Below are 7,533 nucleotides of genomic sequence, written 5' to 3'. Positions count from 1 at the left end.
GCCGAGGATGGCCTTGTTGGGCACCAATGGAAGGAAAAGTAGTTGGTCCTGCCAAAGCTGGATCCCTCAGTGTAAGGGAATGTCAGGGGTGGGAAGGGGAGTAGATGGGATGGGAACGCCCTTATAGAAGAAGGGGAGGGGGAGGGCATAGGAGGCTCATGGGCAGGAAACCGGAAAAGGGAATCACATTTGAAATGTAAATTAAAAATATCCAATAAAAAATAAATGAATATATATTTATAACTAATAAAAAACCAATAAACAAATGAATAACTGAAAACAAACAAAACAAGTATTTCACAAGAGAAGGAGCAGTCTGCTTTGTGTTGGCCAGCTATACTTGGCCATGAGGCTTGCCCTGGAATGTGACTGTGACACACTCAATATAGAAAAAATTTCTTTTCCCCAAGATCTATCAATTGCAAATAGCTTCGTGGTTAGGGGTGGTCTTTGTGCCCACTTCCTCCTCTCAGTATGGGTATTTCCTATGTTATAAACTTGTGCAGTTGAGTGTGCTGTCATAGTTCCTGAGTTCCCATGGGAATCAGTACTGTTCTAGAAGACACTTTTCCTGGGGTTAAGTGATACCTCAGACTTTTACAAACTTTCTGTGTTTCCTTCTATCTGAATCTCTGACCTTGACTAGTACCATTTTTTAATATTATTTTTCGTGGATATTTTATGTATTTACATTTCAAATGTTATCCCCTTCCCCCCTCATGTATCCCCTCCCTGCTCCCACAGCTTCGAGGAAAATGCTCCCATTCCTACCCACCCACTCCAAACTCAACACCCTGGCCTTACCCTACATTGGGGAAATGAGTGTGCACAAGACCAAAGGCTTTTCCTCCAATTGATGCTGGACAATGCCATTCTCTGCTACATATGTGACGGGAGTCATGGGTCCTTCCATGTGTACTCTTTAGTTGGTGGTTTAGCCCCTGTGAGCTCTGGTGGGGTCTGGTTGGTTGCTATTGTTCTTCCTATGGGGTTGCAAACCTTTTCAGCTCCTCAATCCATTCTCAAACTCCTCCAATGGGGCCTCTGTGCTCAGTTCAATGGTTAGCTGCAAACGTCCTCATCTGCATCAGTTGAGGTCTGGCAAAGCCATTCTGGACACACCCATATCTGGTTCCTATCAACAAGCACTTCTTGGCATCAGCAATAGTGACTAGGGTTGGTGGCTGAATATGAGGTGCATCCCTTAGTGTGACAGTCTCTGGATGATCTTTTCTTCAGTCCCCGATCCACTCTTTGTCCCTATATTGCATCCTATGAGTATTTTGTTCTCCATTCTAAGAAGGAATGAAGCACCCACATTTTGGTCTGCCTTCTTCTTGGGATTAACAAGATCTATGAATTTTTTCCTTAGGTATTCCAAGCTTTTGGGCTAAAATCGATGTATCAGTGAGTGCATACCATTTGTTCTTTTGGACTCGGTTACCTCATTAGAATGATACCTTCTTGTTCCATCCATTTGCTTAAGAATTTCATGCAGTCATTGTTTTTAATATCTGGCTCTCTGGAGTCTAACTTCCTGAGTTCTTTGTATATATTGGATTTTGCCCTCCATGGGATGTAGTATTGGTAAAGACCTTTTGCCAATCTGTTGATTGCCATTTTGTCCTATTAACAGTGTTCTTTGCCTTAGAGAAGTTTTGCCATTTTATGAGGTCCCCTTTGTTGATTCATGATCTTAGAGCAAAAGTCACTGATGTTCTGTTCAGGAAAATTTCCCCTGTCTATGTGTTCGAGATTCTTCTCTACTTTCTCTTCTATTAGTTTCAGCGTATCTGTTTTTATGTGGAGGTCTTTGATCCACTTGGACTTGAGCTTTGTACAAGGAGATAAGAAAGGTTTAATTTGCATTTTTCGACATGCTGATCTCCAGTTGAACCAGCACCACTTGTTGAAAACGATATCTTTTTTCCACAGGATGGTTGTACCCTTTTTGTTAAAGATCAAGTGACCATAGTTTTGTGGGTTCATTTCTGGGTCTTCAACTCTATTTCACTGATGTACCTGCCTGTTGCTGTACAAGTATCATGCACTTTTTATCACTGGTTGAGGTCAGGGATAGTGATTCCCCCAGAAATTCTTTCATTGTTTAGAATAGTTTTTGTTATCCTGGCTTTTTTGCTGTCCCAAATGAATCTACAACTTTCTCTTTCTAGTTTTATGAAGAATTGAATAAGAATTTTGATGGGGAATGCATTGAATCTGTAGATTACTTTTGGCAAGATGGGAGTTTTTGCCATATTAATCCTGCCAATCCGTGAGCATGGGAGATCTTTCCATCTTTGGAAGTCTTCTTCAATTTCTTTCTTCAGAGACTTGAAGTTCTTGTCATACAGCTCTTTCATTTGCTTAGTTCAAGTCTCACCAAGGCCTATTATATTATATGAAGCTATTGTGAGGGGTGTCATTTCCCTAATTTCTATCTTAGCCTGATTATCCTTTGAGTAGAGGAAGGCTACTGAATTTGAATTGATTTGTTTGAATTAATTTTATATCCAGTTTACTGAAGTTGTTTATCAGCTGTAGGTATAATCCGGTGGAATTTTTGGAGTCACTTAAGTATACTATCATAACATCTGGAAATAGTGATATTTTGGCATCTTTCTTTCCAATTTATATCCCTTTGACCCCTTTATGTTGTCTACTTGCTCTGGCTAGGACTTCAAGTACTGTATTGAATAGGTAGGGATAGAATGGGCAGCTTTTCTAGTCCCTGATTTTCATGGGATTGCTTTAAGTTTCTCTCCATTTAGTTTGATGTTGGCTACTGGTTTTTATATGTTCAGGTATGCATCTTGAATTCCTGATCTTCCCAAGACTTTTATCATGAAGGGGTGTTGAATTTTTTTCAAATGCTTTCTCAGCATCTAATGGAATGATCATGTGTTTTTTATTTCCTTTAGTTTGTTTATATAGTGGATTTCCGCATAGTGAACCATCCTTGCATCCCTGGTATGAAGCCTACTTGATCACGGTGAATGGTTTTGATATGTTCTTGGATTCAGTTTGTGAGAATTTTATTGAACATTTTTACATCAATACTCCTGGGGAAAATTGGTCTGAATTTCTCTTTCCTTGTAGGTTCTTTGTGTGGTTTAGGTATTAGCATAATTATGGCTTCAAAGAACAAATTGGGTAGTGTTTCTTCTGTCTCTATTTTGTGGAATAGCTTGATGAGTATTGGTATTAGGTCTTCATTGAAAGTCTGATAGAATTCTGTGCTAAACCCATCTGGTCCTGGCCTTGTGTGTGTGTGGGGGGGCTTTTAATGTCTGCTTCTATTTCTTTAGGGGTTATGGGACTCTTTAGATGGTTTATCTGATCATGATTTAACTTTGGTACCTGGTATATGTCTAGAAAATTGTCCATTTCCTCCAGATTTTCCAGATTTGTTGAATACTGGCTTTTGTACTAGGATCTGTTGATTTTTTAAAATTTCCTCAGTTATTGTTATGTCTCCCTTTTCATTTCTGATTTTGTTAATTTGTATACTGTCTCTATGCCCTCTGGTAAATCTGACTGAGAGTTTATCTATCTCAAAGAACGAACCAGCTCTTGGTTTGTTGATGTTTTGTATAGTTCTTTTTGTTTCTACTTGGTTGATTTCAGTTCTGAGTTTGATTATTTCCTGCTGACTAATCTTCTTGGGTGTATTTGCTTCAATTTGTTCTGGAAATTTCAGGTGTGCTGTTCAGGTGTATCAAACAGGTACTGTATGCTCTTTCCAGTTTCTTTTTGGAGGCACTCAGAGCTATGAGTTTTCTTCTTAGCACTGGTTTTATTGTATCCCATAAGTTTAGATATGCTGTGCCTTCATTTTCATTAAATTCTTAAAAGTCATTAATTTCTTTTTTTATTTCTTCTCTGACCAAGTTATCATTGAATAGAAAGTTGTTCAACTTCCATGTGTATCTGTGTTTTCTGTTGTTTTTGTTGTTATTGAAGACTACCCTTTGTCCTTGGTGATCTGATAGAATGCATGGGATTACTTCAATCTTTTCTATATATTGAGGCCTGTTTGTGGCTGAATATATGGTCAGTTTTGGAGAAGGTACCATGTATGAGGTGCTGAGAAGAAGGTATAATCTTTTGTTTTAGAATGAAATGTTCTATAGATATCTATAAAATCCATTTGGTTCCTAACTTCTGTTAGTTTCAACATGTCTCTGTTTAGTTTCTGTTTCCATGATCTATCCATTGATGGGAGTGGTGTGTTGAAGTCTCCCACTATTATTGTGTGTGGTGCAATGTATACTTTGAGTTTCAGTAAAGTTTCTTTTATTGAATGTGTGTGCCCTTGCATTTGGAGCATATATGTTCAGAATTGAGAGTTCGTCTTGGTAGATTTTTCCTTTGATGAGTATGAAGTGTCCTCCTTATCTTTTTTGATAACTTTTGGTTGAAAATAGATTTTATTTAATATTAGAATGGCTACTCTAGCTTGTTTCTTGGGACCGTTTGCATTGAAAATATATTTCCAGCCTCTTCCTCTGAGGTAGTGTCTGCCTTTGTTACTGAAGTGTGCTTCCTGTATGCAGCAAAATGCTGGGTCCTGTTTATATATCCAATTTGTTTTCTTGTCTTTCTATTGGGGAACTGATTCCATTGATATTAAGAGATATTAATTAATAGTGACTGTTTCCTGTTATTTTTGTTCTTAGAGGTGGAATTATGTGTGTGTCTCTGTTCTTTTAGTTTTATTGCAAGATTACTTTCTTGTTTTTTCTAGGGTGTAGTTTCCCCTCCTTGTATTGGAATTTTCCATCTATTATCCTTTGTAGGGCTGGATTTGTGGAAAGATATTGTGTAAATTTGGTTTTGTCATGGAATTTCTTGGTTTCTCCATCTATGGTAATTGAGAGTTATGCGGGATATAGTAGCCTGGACTAGTATTTATGTTCTCTTAGCATCTGTATCTTTTTCTATAGGTTAGAAAAATTTTCTTCTATACTTTTGATGTAGATATTTACTGGCTCTTTAAGTTGAGAATCTTTATTCTCCTCTGTACCAATTATCCTTTGGTTTGGTCTTCTCATTGTGTCCTGGATTTCCTGAATGTTTTCGATTAGGAGCTCTTTGATTTTGCACTTTCTTTGACTCTTGGGTCAATGTTTCCTATGGTATCTTCTGCCCCTGAGATTCTCTCTTCTATCTCTTTTATTCTGTTGGTGATGCTTGCGTCTATGACTCCTGATCTCTTTCCTAGAATTTCTATCTCCAGGGTTGTCTCACTTTGTGATTTCTTTATTGTTTCTATTTCCATTTTTAGATAATGGATTTTTTTTCAATTCCTTCACCTGTTTGTGTTTTCCTATTATTCTTCATGGGAATTTTGTGTTTCCTCTTTAACAGTATCTACTTTTTTTTTACCTGTGTTCTCCTTTATTTCTTTAAGGGAGTTATTTATGTCCTTAAATTCTGTATCATCATCATGAGATATTATTGTAAATCCAAATCTTGCTTTTCTGGTGTGTGGGGATGTCCAGTATTTTCTCTGGTGGTAGAACTGGATTCTGAAGATGATGCCAAGTAGTCTTGGTTTCTTATCTTCTTGTGCTTGCCTCTCATCATCTTGTTATCTCTAATGTTAGTTGGGCTTGCTGTCTCTGACTAGAGCTTATCCCTCCTGTGGGCCTGTGAGCTGTGAGACTGTGATCTTAGGAGTGAGATTGCTCCTGGAAGACCAGCTCTCTACAGGCAGGTTTTGGGACCCAGATCTGTAGGACAGTACCAACTCTGGGCACAGATGGAGACCAGAAGAGTCCCTTCCCAGGCTGCTATGAGGCTCCCAAGCCCAGTGCACTCATGGTGGGTTTCTCTTTGGACAGTCAATAGAGAGAAAGTGGGGTCCTACTTGTAGGCTTAGGAGGGACAGCACTCCTGACAGACCAGCTCTTCATAGGCAGGTTTTGTGTCCAAACGCTGTGGAACAGCTCCAACACTTGACAGACTAGCATCATTTTTGATGCTGTCTTTTCTCCAATGTTTGTTTTTCTTGTTTCACTTTGATTTTGTTTGCTTCTATGTCCAAAATTTTAGGTATGAAAAATTATACCTGATTCTTCAATTCTATTCCATAGGCCAATATATCTGCTTTTATGATAATGCAGTGTTATTTTTCTTGCTAGAGCTATACAACTTGAACTCGGGGATGAAGATACATAACTATGGGTACCTGGCTGTTTTGTGTACTGGTGGAAGTCACAAAGGAATGGTCATGACCTAAAAGAAAAGTCTCAGAGCAAAAAGGCATATTTTCTTTTGTAAATTTTTGTATATCTTATTCACTTTACATCCCACTCACTGTCCCCTTTTGGGTCACCCCCTTCCCCAGTCCTTCCATAATCACTCCCCTCCCCTTCTCTGGTGAGCAGGTGGGGACCCTGCTTGGTACTTCAAGTCTTTTTTAGGCTAGGTGCATCCAAAAGAGGCATTTTTTTTAATATTTACTTTTGATGGGTGATTTTTGGCAGGCTCTTTTAGACTCCTGCATTTGCATAATTCTGAAATTAGGTGGAGTTCCATTATTCACTAAAATATTAAAGCAGGGTTGATCAAATTGGCAACTGTTAATTTCCATAAGACTAAGTATAATTGATGAAAATAAAATAATAGCAGAGCTGTTTCCCTGTGTGCTGTGAGTCAGACTTTTAGGGTGTACTGGCCTCCTAACCCTTCTTCTGCCCCCAGATTTTCCTATGGCCTCTGATAAATGGAGAGCCTATCTTTGGAACTCTTCAAACTGTTGCTTAAAGAGCAGACATATGAAATAAGAAAGGTCAGAGAATAGGAAGGGAGTCCATAATGAGAAAATAATTTTTTTCTGTGTGTGTAGTTGAAAGCTATACTAATGTGAAGCTCCCAAAAAGCTGTGAATGGGTGAGAGATGGAGACTCATTCCCAGGTCTGGGAACTGAATAATTCTCTCTACTTGGAATCTAAAATAGGGCCACAAAGATTATATTAACCAATCTGAAACCTGAAGTGAAAGACCAGATGGGTCTCAGATATTGAACATAGAGAATGTAAAGAACTGATCTCTAAAAAGAAAAGAATAAGGCACTTTGTTGGTGGGGATAATAAGACAATGGCATTCTGCTCACTACTGCTATAGTGCCATCTGTAAGGCATCAATCTAGCAGCTTCTAGAATCTAAATAATCTTTGTTTAAATTTGCTGCACGTCTTTGACTAGAGAGGCAAGTATCAATTCAATCAGATGATGGCATTACTGACCCAAATATCCTGGAGGTGTAGGACAGGGAAAAAAGATAGCCTTTGTTAAGCAAAGATTAAGCCAGAAACAGCCTGCTAGTCAAACATTTTGTTTATCCATGATGCCACTTTACTTCCAATGAGGACACATCTGTTCCTGAAGATGTTAGTGGGATAAAAATACGAAAATGGACATTTCCTGGGAAACACTTGCTATAAGTATAAATTGCAAAGAAAACATTGACGAAAAAACAAATAAAATCAATTAAAAAATTAAGACAGAAAACTTTATGTAGATTTA

The sequence above is a fragment of the Rattus norvegicus genome, chromosome 4 (assembly GCF_036323735.1).
Source record: "Rattus norvegicus strain BN/NHsdMcwi chromosome 4, GRCr8, whole genome shotgun sequence".
Classification (NCBI taxonomy): Eukaryota; Metazoa; Chordata; class Mammalia; order Rodentia; family Muridae; genus Rattus; species Rattus norvegicus.
The sequence above is the reverse complement of the archived record's forward strand: the minus strand, read 5'-3'. Positions refer to the sequence as shown.